Below are 16,634 nucleotides of genomic sequence, written 5' to 3'. Positions count from 1 at the left end.
AAGCTACATCTTCCATCTTTTGACACAGTGGCAGCGGAGATGAGGTAGGACAGATTATGAACCTCTGTGTCTCAGGAGCCCAATTTGCCTCACAAATATATCCTCCTCCAACATGAGAGGCTAAATGTGACACTGGACATACTGATGGGTGCATTCCAATCTAGATCGGAACCACTATGAATGGAATGGGAGAAGGCTGTGCTTCTCTCCATCTCTTAATCTTATTTCACCACCAGGAATCTCGCTCAATGGGAAGGAGACTTTTATGTACTCAAGGGGGATGAAAAATGAAAGAGTCACGACCCTTGTCCTGCTTCTACCTCCATGTCTAGAGGTTAAATAGCAGAGATAATCCCTCTCTCTGTCTGGGGTTGGATGACATCTGATGCCATGCAAACATGGGTAGAAATTGTGATTAAGATACTCTACCTAATCATGCTATGGCTGAGATATCATGCAAATCAGGTCTCATTAACTTAGCCTGATGCGCCAACCTGTCTAAGCAAATCTACCTGGACTCAAAGCAAATTTCACCAAAATCAGTGCTAAGAGCAGAAATACAATAGCGTGTCCAATACTGCTGTCTTTAGCAGTGACACTTAAGCTATGGGTCGTCCTCATTTAACAACTGTCTTGTTTAGTGACCATTTTCAGTTACGATAGTGATGAAAAAGTAACCTTATGACCAGTCTTCATATTTACCACCTTTGCAGTCTGTAAAGCAAAGAAAAGCTGAAGTAAGATCATGAGCACAGTTGTGGTTTCACTTAGCAACTGCTTCGCTTAACAGCTGAGTTCCCAATCCCAATTGTGGTCGCTAAACAAAGACTACCTGTATGTTTTCACTGACTTCATGTTGATGGAACATTTTTATAGAATTTAAAGCATTCCATAAAAAGTAGAAGAGTACAAAACTCTTGGTTTTGTGTCATTTCTTAAAGCCATAAATAATGCTGGCCTTCCATCCCAAACTCAGACAATATCTGAGCTCCTACAGAAGCAATGAGGGCAGAAATCGACAACTTCTATGGCAATTTCCAAAAGGTGCTAAATTCAGCATTAAGAAAGGGGTGGTCCTGCTAATGGGTAATAGGAATGCAAAAGTTGGAGAAACAGAAAAACCTGGAATCACAGAATGATTTGGATTAGGCAAATGCAACAATGCAGAAGACCTGTAGAGTTTTCTGAAGAAAAGTATTTGTTTACTGCCAACACTTGCTTCAAAAAACATAAACAATGTTCCAGTCAGCCATGAAATGTCCAGGTGTGATTGTGGAACAGACCATGAATTACTGATGTCAAATATACAGATTAAACTTTAAAAAATACAGAAAGTTAAGTGTGCCAACAACATATGACCTGGAGAACATATTGTCAGAACAGAGCTACCAGATCCAGGCTGCAGAAATCCAGATGACCACCATCCAACCTTAAAAAAATTAACTCTTTGCTTCTTATTTATTGGTTGTCAAGATTTTTACAACCCAGATTTTCTAGCCCTGATTAGAATAAAAGATCAGTGCAAGGAACTGATGTAGTATGCCAAACCTAAGTGAAAGTAAACCTAAGAAGTGGCGCAAAAGATAAAAGACACTGTGAAAACCAAAGTAGAAACAAATGCTAAAATATCAGAGAAGTTCCAAGTGGCTTTCAGAACAAGCTTCATGTCATCTAGGAAAAATCAGAAGATTAAAGCCTTGAGCAACAAGAAAGACCAATGATGACTGAACAGAGATTTTTAACATCAAACAAGAAATGCCAAGAAAATTCTCAGTCAAGAATGTAAACAGAGGATTATAAAATATGAAAGAAAAATGAGAGATCTTTTTAAAATCAGAAAAATCACAGAAAAAAATTACAGCTAAGGTAGGAATACTCAAGAGTAATCATAGAACAGAACAGATAAAGGTGAGTGAGGATAACAGAAGATGAAAAGCTTATACTGAACCCTTTATAAATGGAATGACAGAAACCTTGTTAGGGGGAGAAAATATTCAGAACCCACTCTGCTAGAAAGTAAGGTACAAGAGACAATGGACTACCTGTCAAATAGAAAGGGCCTGGTACAGATGAAATACTAACTGAACAGTTTAAAACTGTTGGTAAAGACATAGCTGAAGTGCTAACAGTTCTGCGTCCACAAATATGGAACAAGACTATGAGGCCTAGAAAATGGAAAATGGAAAAGATAACTGAACATTTCTAAATCAAAGGGAGATGCAAGAAAACGCACCATCGCTGGACCACTATATTTGTTTATCACCCAAGCTATGTTTTGCCTCAAGATCTTACAAAGAAGAATACAGCTGCACAGTGAGAAAAAATGCCAAACAAGTAGGCAGCTTTCAGAAAAGGGAGAGGAATACAAGTTCAGATAGCTAACATGGTGGTAACATAACAAAAGAATAAGGGAATCTGCCTTAGCTTCAAACTATTTTGACCTCCAGTTTTGATTCCAATTGTCATCTCCTCCAATTATATGGACGAGACAACAGCTGGAATCAAATTTTGAAATATGAAGATAACACCACTTTAATAGCCAAAAGCAAAAAAAGACTTATAATAGCTTATAATGAAAATTGAATCGTGAAAATTTCAGATTAATATTAAATGTTGAGGAAAGGGTAATGTCAAACTGTTTAGCGAATTTAATGTCTAATCATGAAAATATGAAGATGGTAGTTTTATCTTCTTGGACACAAGGATAGATAAAGATGGATCGTTGGCTGGAAAAGTAAAGATGAGATTAATCCTTAGGCAATGACAGACAAGATAATGAAGGAAAAAGACATTTTAATGACATCAAAAATCAGAATAGTTAATGCAATAGTTTTTCCAGAGGTAATATAAAGCTGTAAAAGCAGGATCCTGATAAAGAATGAATGAAAGAAGGAGAGATACCTTCAATTATGGATTCAGAGGGCACGTTGTTACTCAGTGTTTCATGGACTACAAAAAGAACCCATCATGTACTCAGTCCAGTACTAAAGAAAGATTGACTGCTCCTTGAGCCAATAGAAATTCACATACTTTGGGCATGTGATGTGAGCTGATAAGGAAAAAGTATGTTTGGCAACACTGAAGGAAATGACAAGGGAAAATAATGGATACGGTGCATGGACAGGGTCAAAAAGATTATAGGAATGTCCTTGGAAGAGTTCTAATACTGTCCATTCAATTGGAGTTGAATCTGCTCTTAACATAAAGTTGCAACTTTTGATCAAGTAAATGCTTAATTAATAGATCGAGAACATTTTAATTCACTGGATAAAGTTGATTTTAATAGAAGCAAAAATAAGCGTAGATGGCAGACACTGTCTTAAGAAAAGCATTCTTCCTTCAATCCCGCACAAATGGTACCTATTCTGAAATAGCAACTGCTAAGGCACAAATGTGCAGCACCCAAAAAGAAAAAAAAAAGTGTTTTCCTTCTAAACTATTTGGGTGGAAATGCAAATGCACAGAGATTTAATCAAAGAAAAGTCACTGGTTAACTAAGATTTCTTTAATTTACTGACAAACGTACTTATGAAATCGAATTGTCCCTTGGGAAAAGAGGAGGACATTTCAGTAGTTTGGATGACATTAGAATTAGTTTTCAAGATTAGCAGTGGTTTGATATTGTCACCATCTTCCTCTCCAGTTTCCCCACGGTCATCATAAGGATTGCTTTTAATATTAAGACTTAACGTCTGGGTTTACTTGCTGCTTCTTATCCCCACCCGCTCCTTGTGCACTGTGCCTTGTAGAGTATAAATCTGCAGGCCAGGACTGCTTGTTCTGATTGTTATGGCAGCTACTCTGGGATATTTTTGGCTGAAGAGCATGGTAAAAATGCTTTAAGTAAATTTAGAATACATTTCTGAAGGGCATATATGGTAAACCCTCAATTTACCAGACCTCAGTTTAGCAGCCTTCAGTTGCAATAGGCAAAACCCCATTTGCCATTTAGTATTTCATGGACCTAATGGACATCTTTTCCCCCATTAGTCTGGTCAATGCAGGTTTACTTTATTGATATAACATGACTGCATGCTTCAAATGCTTGTTAATTGAGGAATACTGTGAATGTGCTACAGATTATATGCATGATCTTTGTGAGTGAATAGGTGTGCATTTTGAATCTGAACCCCCAAAATAAGAAGGTTTGTATAATGCAGCGTCAAAAAGCATTTTCGAAGAAGTTATATTAAGCTTTCACTCCTTTCCAGGCACTCTAGCAATGCAAAGCAAATAGTTGCTCTGATAGTTTCTTCTAACGCAATTAAAAGGTGAAGCCAAGTTTCAAGTGGGTCTGGAGAGGCAATATTAAACACATCAGTGGTTCATTTCACTTCTCAAACATACTTTAAAAAACAACAGGATGTATCTCCATTTCAAAATAGTTCAATCCAGGCCCAGAGTCAGACTGCAATTCTACACACATGTAATTGCGAGTAAGTTCCACTGAAACGAATTCCAACTGGTCATGCGTGCCATTCATTCAGTGAAATTTCCCATTTGCCAATGGCTTGCACGGGGAATTGTTATTAAGAAAACTGAGAGGTGGGAATAGGATATCCTTAGGCTTTTTAAATTGAGCACCCCTTAAAACTTTATTTCCATCATTACAAAATCTTCCAAGTAACATCCTTTTGGTTCTTATTCTCTCACTGTCTCAAGCTGCTTTAACATGCTCTGCATCAAGGCAAATTGTATGTATAAGTATATGTTTGTGTGTTTAATTTTAACTGGAAATAAATTGTTGGGATACTTATTTGGACTGCAACAATATGTAAGAATAGTAAGTAAACAAACAAGGCAAGATAAAGGCATCGTTGTGCAAAATGAGAAGATGCTCAAAAACCCCTAAACTATCAGGGATATACTCTAAGTCTGCATAAGGAACAGGGGCTACAATGTGCTCTTCCAGGCTGACAGGATTGCTGAACCAACCCAACAGTCAACTAACCAGGAAAAAGCTTCCTTGGAAGGCAAGTTGAGGAAATCTCTACAGAAAAAGACCAAGTTTCATTTGTTTAGTTTGTTTATATCTATTGACTTGTCTCCATGTTACACAAAGCCCTGGGGTTGTTGACCACAATTTGTTGACTAAGCTACAATTGGCTGTTTGAGCCCATCAGGCTACGCCATGAATTCTCCTCTTAAACCACAATGGTTAGTTTTGCACAATACACAAAACCAGGTAAACCACAATGCAGCTTAGCATGGTGTGTGTGACCCCATAGTGTTGCTTCTCCCTCTGCTTCAGCTACTATTTCAAGGTCCATTCCAAATCTATCTTTGTGCATGATTAAAATGTGTTTATTTTAATTTTGTTAAACTTATATCCTATCCTTCCTCCAAGAACTCAAGGCAGCCTACATAGCATATTCCCTCCTCCAATTTTTCCCCGTAACAACAATCCTGTGTGTTAAAGAATTTTCTGACCCAAAGTCACTTCCGTAGCTGAAGATGAACCTGTATCTCCCTGGTCTGTTCAACAGTTTAACCACTACACTATACTGATTCAATCATCAGCAAAATCTGATCCCAACTAGTGCTGCAACAAAGCCCCAGTCTGGCAGATATTCTTGTTTCTTTTAATATTTAATTTTGAGAAACCATAACAAACAAATGTGTGACATATTAAATACTGACAATATCTTTCAAACATGCTATAGAGAGCTAATCTGATGTAATGGCTAAAAGGCTAGACCAGACAACTTGGGTTTAAATCTCCATGCACTATGGACCAGATCAGTGTTTTGCAAACTTGGCAACTTAAAAGAGGGTGTGGACTGACTGGGGAATTCTGGGAGTTGAAGTCCACACATCTCAAAGTTCCCAAGGTTGAGAAACACTGGAGTAGATGGATGATATAACCTAACAGAGTTTCCAGGAATATTGTGAAAATAAAATAAGAAAGGAACTATCTGCTCTAACATCTTTGGATGATTAAAATTTTCATACATTGATTACAGAATGGCCACTTCAAGCAAATATTTTGTTCACAGTGCTGAATTAGAAACATTTTCTTAAGATTTATAAGGACCCCTACATATCAAAAGTATACATTGTACCACATATGCAAAACTCCATTTGGGATGATGTTCACAGATCCATGAGAGAAGGCAGAAAGAAAAGCACCATTGGAATCTGACACGCATTACAAAAGTCACCAACTGGTGTCCTCCAAAGGTACTGGGCTACAATTCCCACTGTCCCCATGTTCACTGTGGATGAGGGATATTGCAGCCAAAACATTTGGAGAGCATTAGCCTGGGGAAAGCTTGTATTGTACATTGAAAATGTTCCAAGACACGATGGTTTGTTCCATTCATTTACTAACCAAACAGTTGTTCATCTTACCAGACCAGTAGGAAAAGAGAAAGGGGAGCGAGCCAAGAGCCTCGTTCTTCCCTCCATCTCTTTTTCTTATCTCTGTGGCCACTATTTATTTTGCTTCTTTGCTGTGCAAATAACCAACCACCTTCCAGAGGGGCTCAACCCAGCCCTTTTATGCCCTGCAGTCATGACTATGTCTTTTAAAGGGAAAATTGATTCTTTGGAATGCTGTGCGTGCACATACTTATCTGAGCCCTACAGCCCACACCTGTTGAACAGGTAAACCAGATCCTCAGCAATGGGCCTCAGCCACGACATTCCAGCTTGGCAAGCTATTACTCTCTAATTGCTACCTGTCAAACAGGTAACCTAAGCTTTTGAACCAAGTCCAAACAAGCGTATGTTCCCACGAAATCCTAAACTTCTTGACCTTTGACCCCAGCAGAGGGTTACAAATAATTTTAAGCAGCGGTGGCTGGAATATATGAAGGCACTCTCAAATGGTCACCAAACACTTGCCTTCTACTTGCAGCCCAAACAATCCAGCCAACAGCCGTATTTAAGTGGGGAGGGGGCCTCCAGCAGCATGCCTGAAAGGCACAGCTATTCCCTAAATGCAGCCCTGAAATGCTTCATCTGTAGAGTAGCTGGAATCATCAACAAGTCACCTTCTGCTTGACTCCCTAGTGCTGCAACAAGAATCTGTCAAGTTTCCCAGGGGGGAGCAAGTTCCCAAAGCATATTTGGGAAAGGTGGAACAGGCACTTCTTGTTCTTTTCGTCCTTCCCGTTCAGGCTTGCCCAGCACAAAGCAGCAAGGCATAGTCTGCACTTGCTCTAAATAAATGCACCTACCAACAGAGGCTTATGCAATAACTGTGCGATTGGGCAACTAATTTTCTCTTCCTTTTACACAGTAAAAACGAACCTCAGAAAACTGAACATACCCTCATCATGGCACCTCGTAATTAGGGGAACAAGGTAGCATTCCTCTCACAAGAAGTTCTGTAGATAAATCCAGGTGCTCTAGAGATGCTGGAAAGGGGCAAACATTATTTTGCTACATCAGAGGAAGCAGCTCCCCCAATACAAGCCAGAGATGTGTATTATTTGGTAACAAATAAATAATGGTTCATGTTTATTTTAATTATTTGGTTCAAGTAAATAAAGTTCATGTTTAATTTTTTATGAAGTGAATGCCAAGAGTAACGCATACTTACTCATTTTGATACCTCATTTGTGTCTTATTAGAGTGCAGGGGAATTTATCTTTTTTTTTTAGCTCAAGGGTAGATGGCTAAACTGGTAGTACGAATGCACACTAACTTGTCTTTGTTCCTCAAAATAAATATTGCACCAAACAGAATCAAATCCAATCATACTGTATTTGCAAGCAAACATATGAAATATGGTTGATCCTATCTGTAATTAATTCAGTATCCACATCTTCCTTCCTTCCTTCCTTCCTTCCTTCCTTCCTTCCTTCCTTCCTTCCTTCCTTCCTTCCTTCCTTCCTTCCATCCTTCCATCCATCCATCAGCAACCAAGCAAATATCTGGGTCTTCTAATTGTAGACAAGACTATATCTATTTCTTCTTTCATCCATGATTGCTTATGGTGGTACTAGCGATACTGTGAGAAGTTTATATTAGAAGTCTACCAGAATTATATTTATCTAACAGATCTAAGGGCAGTGCAGGTAATCAGATTATACTGCCTTCAACTAATCACAAATTCAGCTAAATGACTAACATTTATGTAAGATCACTCTGATATCAGTTTACATGAGAATATGGAAATTTAGGTAATCTTATATGAACAGAGTTGTTTATCATACTTCTGATTTCTGATTATGTCAGTAAAATCCCAGAATCAGGCTTGGTTTAAAACAGAAGCTGGGCATATGCAGATTATCTATCTACATTGGTCTCAGTGGCAAATGCCAACTGAAAGGTTTATCAGCCCCTATGAGTTCAGGCATGGAAACTTTCTTATGTTCCCTGATACACTGGGTACATGAGGGCTGCTGAAATGTGACAATGACCAGGAGGGACAAGTTTGCAGATATTTATTTATTTTTATTTTTTTTGCAACCCCATCCGTACTTTTAAATGGTGCTTCACTCTTATTTTGCATCCTTCTGCTCTAGTGTTGACAAGAGTCATCTCATTATATGCTCAGTGATGCAATGCTAGTGATTTTAGTGGGTTGTGTTTTCCCTTTAGAATCTTTTTATATTTTTTTACACTTTACATTCCTAAAGCATAAAATTGTATGTGTGTGTGAGAGAGCACATGCATTTATGTGTGTAGGAGAAGAAATAACCATGTGACAGCAATAAGATATTTCTACTACTGCTGTGAGTTCCCCATGGTTTCAAAGTTGCGAAATGCCTCTGTAAGCTTTTAGCACCATGTCTAATTGCAGAGGTGATTGTTTTGTGAGTTGGGTACTTTTAATATTCCCACTATAGTTTTCTGCTGCCAAATGCATTTAATTGTTGTTAGCAACTGTAATATTTAATTAATATTTAATATTTAATCACATAGGTCTCTCCAAATGTACTAAACTTGATTTAGGTGGGACCTGGGAGGGGTGCAGTCATTTGTCAGCTCCTAATTAGTGACTAATCCTGCAGAGTGATATTCCCACACATCATCAAGTTGTTTGATGAAGTGAACAGTATGAATGTTCTTGCCTAGTTTTCTGGCCAGTGTAGATTAACTGTAGTAATCAATTTGGCTATATACTCAAATCAATTGTGTTGAACTTTGTTAACACAAGCTATAACAACCATAACCGCAGGAAGAAGTTAGAAACACTTACCTTCAACTGGGAAGGATGTGTTGAAAATTTCAGTGTCTTAAACTGTGTAATAAGTTGCAATTCCTATCAAAACAACTAAGGAAGTCTGGAATACCCTTCCTCAATCAGACAGATTCCAGGTGTTTGGTGGGAATTTGAGGAATTGCTGTTGTAAGGCACCTACAGTATGAAGGACACCTACTTGGAAAGGATGCTATCCAGCAAAATTTCCTTTTGGGTAGGATTGTTCCCATAAGTCTTCCCCATCACGGAAGTGGAATGCTCCCCTTCATTCCTAATGTTGAGACCCTTGGAAGACTCTGAAAGGAAGCCTGGAAGATTAGACTATTAAACTGAATGTTCAGAAGTAACATGCTTCTGAATCACAGTTTTTGTGGGCAACAGCAGAGAGAGGGTTCTTGCTTTGCTGGTCCCCAGATGGGTTTTCCAGAGACAATCAGTCAAATCAGTGACTCTCTGTGCTCTAATTAAGTCTCTCTATCCCTCTTCGCCAACATTTTCTCTGACTTGGGGCATGCGTTCTGCCTCTGCTACAGTATTTGCAACCATCAGTTACAGTATTAGGTTTGCAAGCCCCAGATGTCTTGAAAACAAATACAAGTCCTTTAGCTACTAACTACTCCTCATCTTTTACCTCTTTGTTACTCTGCTCAGATTATGGGGGGAAACTTTCAGGGAAAGCAGGAGATGAAGAGGAATTGGTTATTCTAGTCGAATGTTAGGGGGAAAATGACAACGCCCATATGATTTAAGGAACCATCAAATGGGTGATCCCTCATCACTCCCATAGGAAAATTATAAATAAACGCTAGAGATGCTCAGAAGGACTAGGAGTATGGGTGGGGTGTATTTTCATTTTCTTTTCTTTATGCCATTTCTAACAAACCTAATTGCACAGTACAGAAGTCAGTTTCTCAGACTGACTTCTGGGATTACGTTTTATTGATACAAAGCCAACTAAAATAGATCAAGACAGAAAATATCAGTTCATCCAATCAGTTTTCAAAGGAACTGGATGGTAGATCTCAGCTTCTTATTCTTATTCTGACTTTGAGTATCTTATTCAGCTACATGTTATTCAAAGGATATTAGAGGCAATATAAATGTACTCTGCATTTTCATAATTTGTAGAGCTGAAAGTTTTACTTTCATATTAAATCAATTTTCTTTGGGAAAAAATGATTTCATAATGTGTGCATCTTCCACAAAGGTCAATAGGCAGAATAAAGGAAGAAAAATCCAGTGTCTTTGGGTGGCACCCAGGATCAATGTTATGTAAACAGTGAGGTAGCTTGTACAAGGAAATTCCAAGAAGAGCTTGATCCAACTACAGTCTATACTAAAAACAAATATGCACATTTCTTCCTCTATAGGTACCCTGTAGGCATAGAGCGCACTTGGGTGCAATAGAAAATATTGTAACATTTGCCTCAGTTAATGATAACATTTGCTAAGAATCTAAGAATATAAACAGTTCATTTTAGCCCAAGCAACAAGCGTTACGCAGTCTACCTATCCTGATTGGTAAGGTCCCCATGTTCCTACTCTGTGGTCTTATCTACATCATCTGTCCCCACTGAGCTTCATTTCCCATTTAAAAACCATCCAACCAGCTTATCTTTCCACATGGCTGAAACAATATTAAACAGGGGGCCAGAGGTACTTTGACTTTTGAACTGAGTCAGTGTCAGGCTGCTGCAAACTGCAGCCAAAAAGCAATTTCTGAGAAAATTATGATTAAGCATTTTTAGTGTTATCTTCAGTTTTCACCCTGAATTTCACTGGGACTGAGAATCCTCCTTTAATCTTGTTTACATGGAAATTTTCTAGTTTTTCCCTATCAGAAGAGATTTTTCTAAGAAAAGGCAAATCAAAATCTACATAATTCATGTTGCCTATTCAGAAATCTTTTATTACTTAAAACTACAGGTAAAGCCTATTTTTATATATCTGTTCCTCCAATATCAAGACCTTTTTGAATTCATAATACCACCAAAATAGGAACCAGCTATTCACATCAAGAGAGCTATGTGACGTGTGAGCAGTTTTTGAAAGTGGCTAACATGGAAGGCTTAACCTACTCTAAATAATTATTCTGAATATGAGGTGGAAAGATTTGGCAATACCTACAATGGAGGAATGGTTGGTGAAGATGATAGGACTTGCTGAGATGGCTAAATTGACTTCTTTGATCAGAGAAAAGACAGTATCTACGTTTATTACTGACTGGAAATCCCTTATGGACTTTTTGCGTAAAACAGAAAAAGATGAATTTATGATTTATGGTTTTGATGATTAGATAGACTAGATTATAGAAAGAAGAGTGTTATGATGTAATTTTAAGAGAAAGGGGTAAATTTATAATTGTACTTATAACTGCTGTAAAGAAGAATCTATTTTTCTTTTACTTTTTCTTTCTTGTACTTTTAGCTTTCTCTTTGATTTTTCTTTTTCTTTTTTCTTCCTTTGTGTTAGTTTTTATCTTTGTCTTTAAAACTTTTAATAAAATTATATTTAAAAAATGAATATGAGGTAGAAATCCATGCACATTCCCTTAGCTCCTTAGCAAGAGATGAAGGTTAAAAATAACAGAAAATATCCAAACCAATGATGATGCTCTGGTGTCCATCTAGACATAACGTAATCAAGACTTGCTATTGTTTAGCTACCACACAGTAGTTTAAAATAATTTAAATTCATCTCCAAATGCCCTCATTGGAAATAAGATTGAATGCGTGTCTGTCAGCATACCCTTTCTCTGGCCAGACAAAATATTGTTAAAGCCAAGTTTTTAAGAAATATACCGTGCTTCACTTTAGAAGAATTTGGCTGCATCACTAGGCACATTGTGTTTGGCATCTGGCTCCCACACATCGTGTTGCAAAGGTGGGTGAATGTTACCCATACAATTTGCAGTGGTTTCTTACGATCATACATATATAGTCAGATTATTAAAATCAACATCCTCTATAGCTTCACACATTCATGCCCAGCAACATGAGATGGAATTTGAATTAAATAAATGAAGATAAGACATTTTCCTGGATACTGCAAAAAAAGGGGGGGGGGGAGGAAGAGCAGAAAGACAATATTTAACTACCTCTGTAAGAACTGATGCTATAAAAAACATGTAGCTTTTCTACTTTGAAATACAAGCTAGGGGCAAGACAGACAGTATTCTGAGTTCAGAACACTGGTTTCACAAGTTTTCTTATTCGGCCACCATTGATTTTCCATTTGACAACAAGGAAACAAATCTGCAAGGGCACAACGGACTTGTGGCTGACAGGCTGCAATCACAAAACAATGCAACCACCCAGTGAAGCAGCAGTCACAGCTGTCTTCCTTCGCAATCCCAGGGCTTGTGATTAAATTAGGAATATTCTGAGTATAGAACATGGTTTCTGGCCCCATCCCAGCTTCAGAGCTACAAGGGCAGAAGCCCCACTATCTATGGTATTCATGTTTAGAACTACCCCAAGTGGCTTTCCTGGGCATTGCAAGTTAGTTCTTTGTAGTTCAATCATCAACAGAACAGAGATGATCATCGTTCAAACTTCTCTGGCAGCCAATAACTGACACTGAATTGCAGGTAGGGGAACAAACTGGCTGTTGGAAGAGAGACAGATCACACCATCCTTTCGTTTATGCCCAACATGGAAATAAAGTGGGCTGCCAGAGAAGGGAAACTCCATCCACCACATCGAAGATAGAAATGGTTCATTGGTTCCATTGCTGCCACCCAGTGTCTTCATACAATGTTTGCAGGCTACTAACATTTGTGGGCTTATTAACATGGCTGGAGCAAACAGAGAAAAACCTTCACATGCTTCACCTACTTAGCTGTTGATAAAGTTTGGGAACTACAGAAATAAGGACAAAACTATTACTCCCATTCATCTCTCTTAAATATGCAAGTTATTGTTTAACGAACATAACAAAATGTATCTTTAGGATGTCTGCAAGCAGCAAGCACATCAAACTCATTTATTTATTTTTTAACTAAAGCAGGTGTTTTTTTACGAACCATGTAAGAAAACCTAGCAGTTAAAAAAAAAATGAAGTGAAGGTGCAGGGAAATTGTGGCAAGTGTAAATAAACCTGCTTATTCTAGCTGTTTACTTTCTGAACAGGAATAAGGAAGTAAGTTCTTCAACACGGTCACTGTTTATTTACAAAGCCATTTCAAGGGGAAAAAAACCCCCACACAGCAACTTGAAGCATTCAGCCCACAAACACACTGCGTACTATTGAACACCATTTAGAATCATCTCAATTAAGTTTTCCTCAAAGCATCATTAAAATATAGTCGTCTTCAAATGAGCTCAACCTCAAGTGATTTCATGGACACAGTCATGCAGTTTTCTTGGCTACACAATGGAAATGGCTTACATTGGCTGCTTCAAGAATGTTTCTTGACTTTCCAGGCTGACCCACAACGTTGTTATTCCCTAGTAGTCTCCCATCCAAGTATGAACCAGTGGCACCCCAGACAGGGTCTGCCAGGTGCTGCCACCTGCTGAGGCTCAACGTCTCAATGGATAGATAAATTCCTCTATAGTGAGATGCAATACAAAACACAAAAAGTGTTTAGGAGATTTTGTGTAGCACTGTAACTAAAAAGCTCATTCATGCTTCAAGAAACACCTCTGTTGCAAATTTATTAGGTAACCTAGTTTTGGGATGCCCAGTGTGGCACTCTATGGGGCCGATACGCCTTTAGATACCATTCTTGGTGCCTGCTGGGTCTATCTACTCCAACTTACTTTTTCACATAAAAAAAACAACTTTAAAAATTATTTATTTATTTATTTATTATTAAATTTGTGTGCTGCCCATCTCCCCCAATGGGTGACTTAATTAAAAAGAAGGCAGGCTGCAAATCTAAGTTCTGGCCTCCACCATCAATGTTATTCCCAGTATCATTTTAGATCCCATTAGTCTTCTCAGAAAATAAAATAAAAGGCAGCCGCAGTCCAGATCTTTGTTTAGAAATGTGGCCATTTGCCCAGAAAAAAAGGACAAAATTAAGCAGGGAAAATAGAGAATGTCCTAGAGATGATGTCAGGTAGCATTCAGTTAAATCAGTGGGTGGTTATGCCCCCCATGCCCCTCTCAGCAGCCATTTTGTAAAAGTCCTCATAAGGTGTTCTCCATGGTTCTTTCAATTCTCCATTTGCAATATAAGGATAATAATTTTCTTCTACTTACAGGATTGTTTTTAGGAATTACAAGATAATACAAAGTATTTTGAACATTCAGCATTAGGGATTACTGTTATAACAGCTAGATGGGGCAAAATCTGATACCCTACTTTGAAAATGCAGTATATCTTTTGGTTATATTTGAGCCAATCATTTGTTCAGTTCTGGTTATCTAAAAAAGTTAAGTTGCAGAGTGGAAAAAGTACAACTTACAACTCACACATCAGAGGCTATGATAGAAGCTGTAGCTGAAAATACTTAAGAGGCACTAGTTTGGGACAGTTAGGCTGAAGGTTGGAGTTTGTTAGGACTAGGAAAAATATTTAGAAAAGAGGGCATGATAGAGATTTAAAGAATTAGTCAGCTTACAGAAAATGCATAGAGATACAACCTTTTTCATCTCATATGATAATAGAACTTCAGATCATCCAACAAAATTGATTAGCAACAGATCTGGGATAAACAGAAAGTGCTCTTTACATAGCTAACAATTTATGTGATGACAACTCTCAGTGTCCAGAACATATACTAGTACTGAGAGGTTAAGTGAGCTCCTAATTCAGAGGAGCTGAATACTCCACTAATACTTACTTACTTACTTACTTATTTATTTATTTATTTATTTATTTATTCGGCTTGTATAGTTTCTTCCTCACTTTTATTCTTACAATAATGATGTTAGAAAGATTAATTCTGGAAAACAAGAGGCTGGGGTAGTTAATGTTTACTCTTACTCAGTAAATCTTTCTTTTCTCGTGCTGATTCTACACTCTATACAGGCTAAATCTCCAGACTGGAGAAGATCAGCAAGCACCATATCTATACTATCTTTGGCAGTGATATTTATTTTTTCTACAGACTTTTCTTGCACTTCTAGCTATTTCTAATACTACTATGATATCCTTTTCTAACTTACATGGTAAGTTTTACAGCAACTGAAGTATTCACTTTGGATGGGAAACATGATTTTAAACTCTCAAGTGAGCCATAAAGATTTACTAGGTAGCTTTAGGCAAGTGATTATGTCTCTCCCTAATCTACAATAATGATGGCTGGGCCCCTTGAAAGAAGGGCAGGATAGGAATGTAAGCCCCCTACCCCAGTTCAGATAATCATGAAATACATCACTGATGAAGGTGCATGTGTTTTAAAGTGCTTATAGATAATATATTGCCCTCTCATTTATTTATATTGCAATGGTTGTTTTTATGGTTTTGATAGTGCTAATCAGCCGACCAAAGTACAACTAAAATTTCTTTTGTTCATTTCAACAAAAGAGATTCTTCATCACTGAAGATTATTAGATAACCTGAAATTTCAGAAATATAAAGCAATCATATATATAAACTCAAAATACAGTTATCTAGCATGAAATGTTTATTAGTGTGCGAAGAGACTAGCCTACGTTTTCACTAGCATACCTAATCCATCAATCTAGTCTCTTCACAGAAAAGGGCAACATTTTAATTACATCAATGGAGAATGTTTTTGTTGTGGTGTTTTACTCGTGTAAAGTTATGAAACTTGTACTGTATCTGGCCTTATGGCTGTAGTAAACAATTTGACTTGGTTCTGTTCTTATAATTGCAAGCACAAGGTTCCATAATATCCACAAGTATAAAGCTCTGGAGATTTTTTTTTTAAGTGTTAACTGCTGAAATGAGCCTCAAGAACACACCCAAAAGCATAACTGGTTTGGTACAATTATGTTTGTTTAAAATATGGCTATATCCAGAGTAGAATAATCAGTACCAATTTAAATATTTTAAATATTTATTTTCTTGATCTAGAAGCTCAAAGAATAATCTGCACTGAAGGCATTCTGGACTGTCTGCAGAGATAATTATGGTATTGAGAAGAGAATTAAATCTAATTCCAAACAGTCTCTACATGTCAAATTTAGGTAGTATTGCCTTTGGGGAGCACAGTGCTCACAACTGACCATATCAATGATTTTTTTTGTCTCCAGTTTCTGTCAACAGTTGCTTATAATAGGCAAAGTTAACAATTGACTACAACAGCATTGTTTAAAGCTAACACACAACAGTGTTAACTGCTGATGCTCTTGCTTCGAGAAGTAATCCAGGATAACTCATGTTTGAACAAGCAAGACCTAGTGCCAGGGGGTGCAAAAGAACATTCATAAGGCATACGGGAGATGGCTGGACAGGACTACATCTCCTACCATCATTAATCTCTGGTAACCCAGCTCATCTGAAGACAACTGGATTAGAGGGGGCCGATATAACATTAATTTCATAGATTGGGGAAACCAGACA

General features: G+C 37.7%; 1 long non-coding RNA gene across 1 annotated transcript in view; it reads right to left on the bottom strand.

The window, feature by feature from the left end:
• LOC103067240 (uncharacterized) overlaps positions 1-16,634 on the bottom strand; it is a 35,923-nt gene that overhangs the window by 15,931 nt on the left and 3,358 nt on the right. The window lies entirely within an intron of this gene.

The sequence above is a fragment of the Python bivittatus genome, unplaced genomic scaffold (assembly GCF_059951505.1).
Source record: "Python bivittatus isolate LINGU-HERP-01145 unplaced genomic scaffold, Pbiv_v1 ctg000590_np1212, whole genome shotgun sequence".
Classification (NCBI taxonomy): domain Eukaryota; kingdom Metazoa; phylum Chordata; class Lepidosauria; order Squamata; family Pythonidae; genus Python; species Python bivittatus.
The sequence above is the reverse complement of the archived record's forward strand: the minus strand, read 5'-3'. Positions and strand labels throughout refer to the sequence as shown.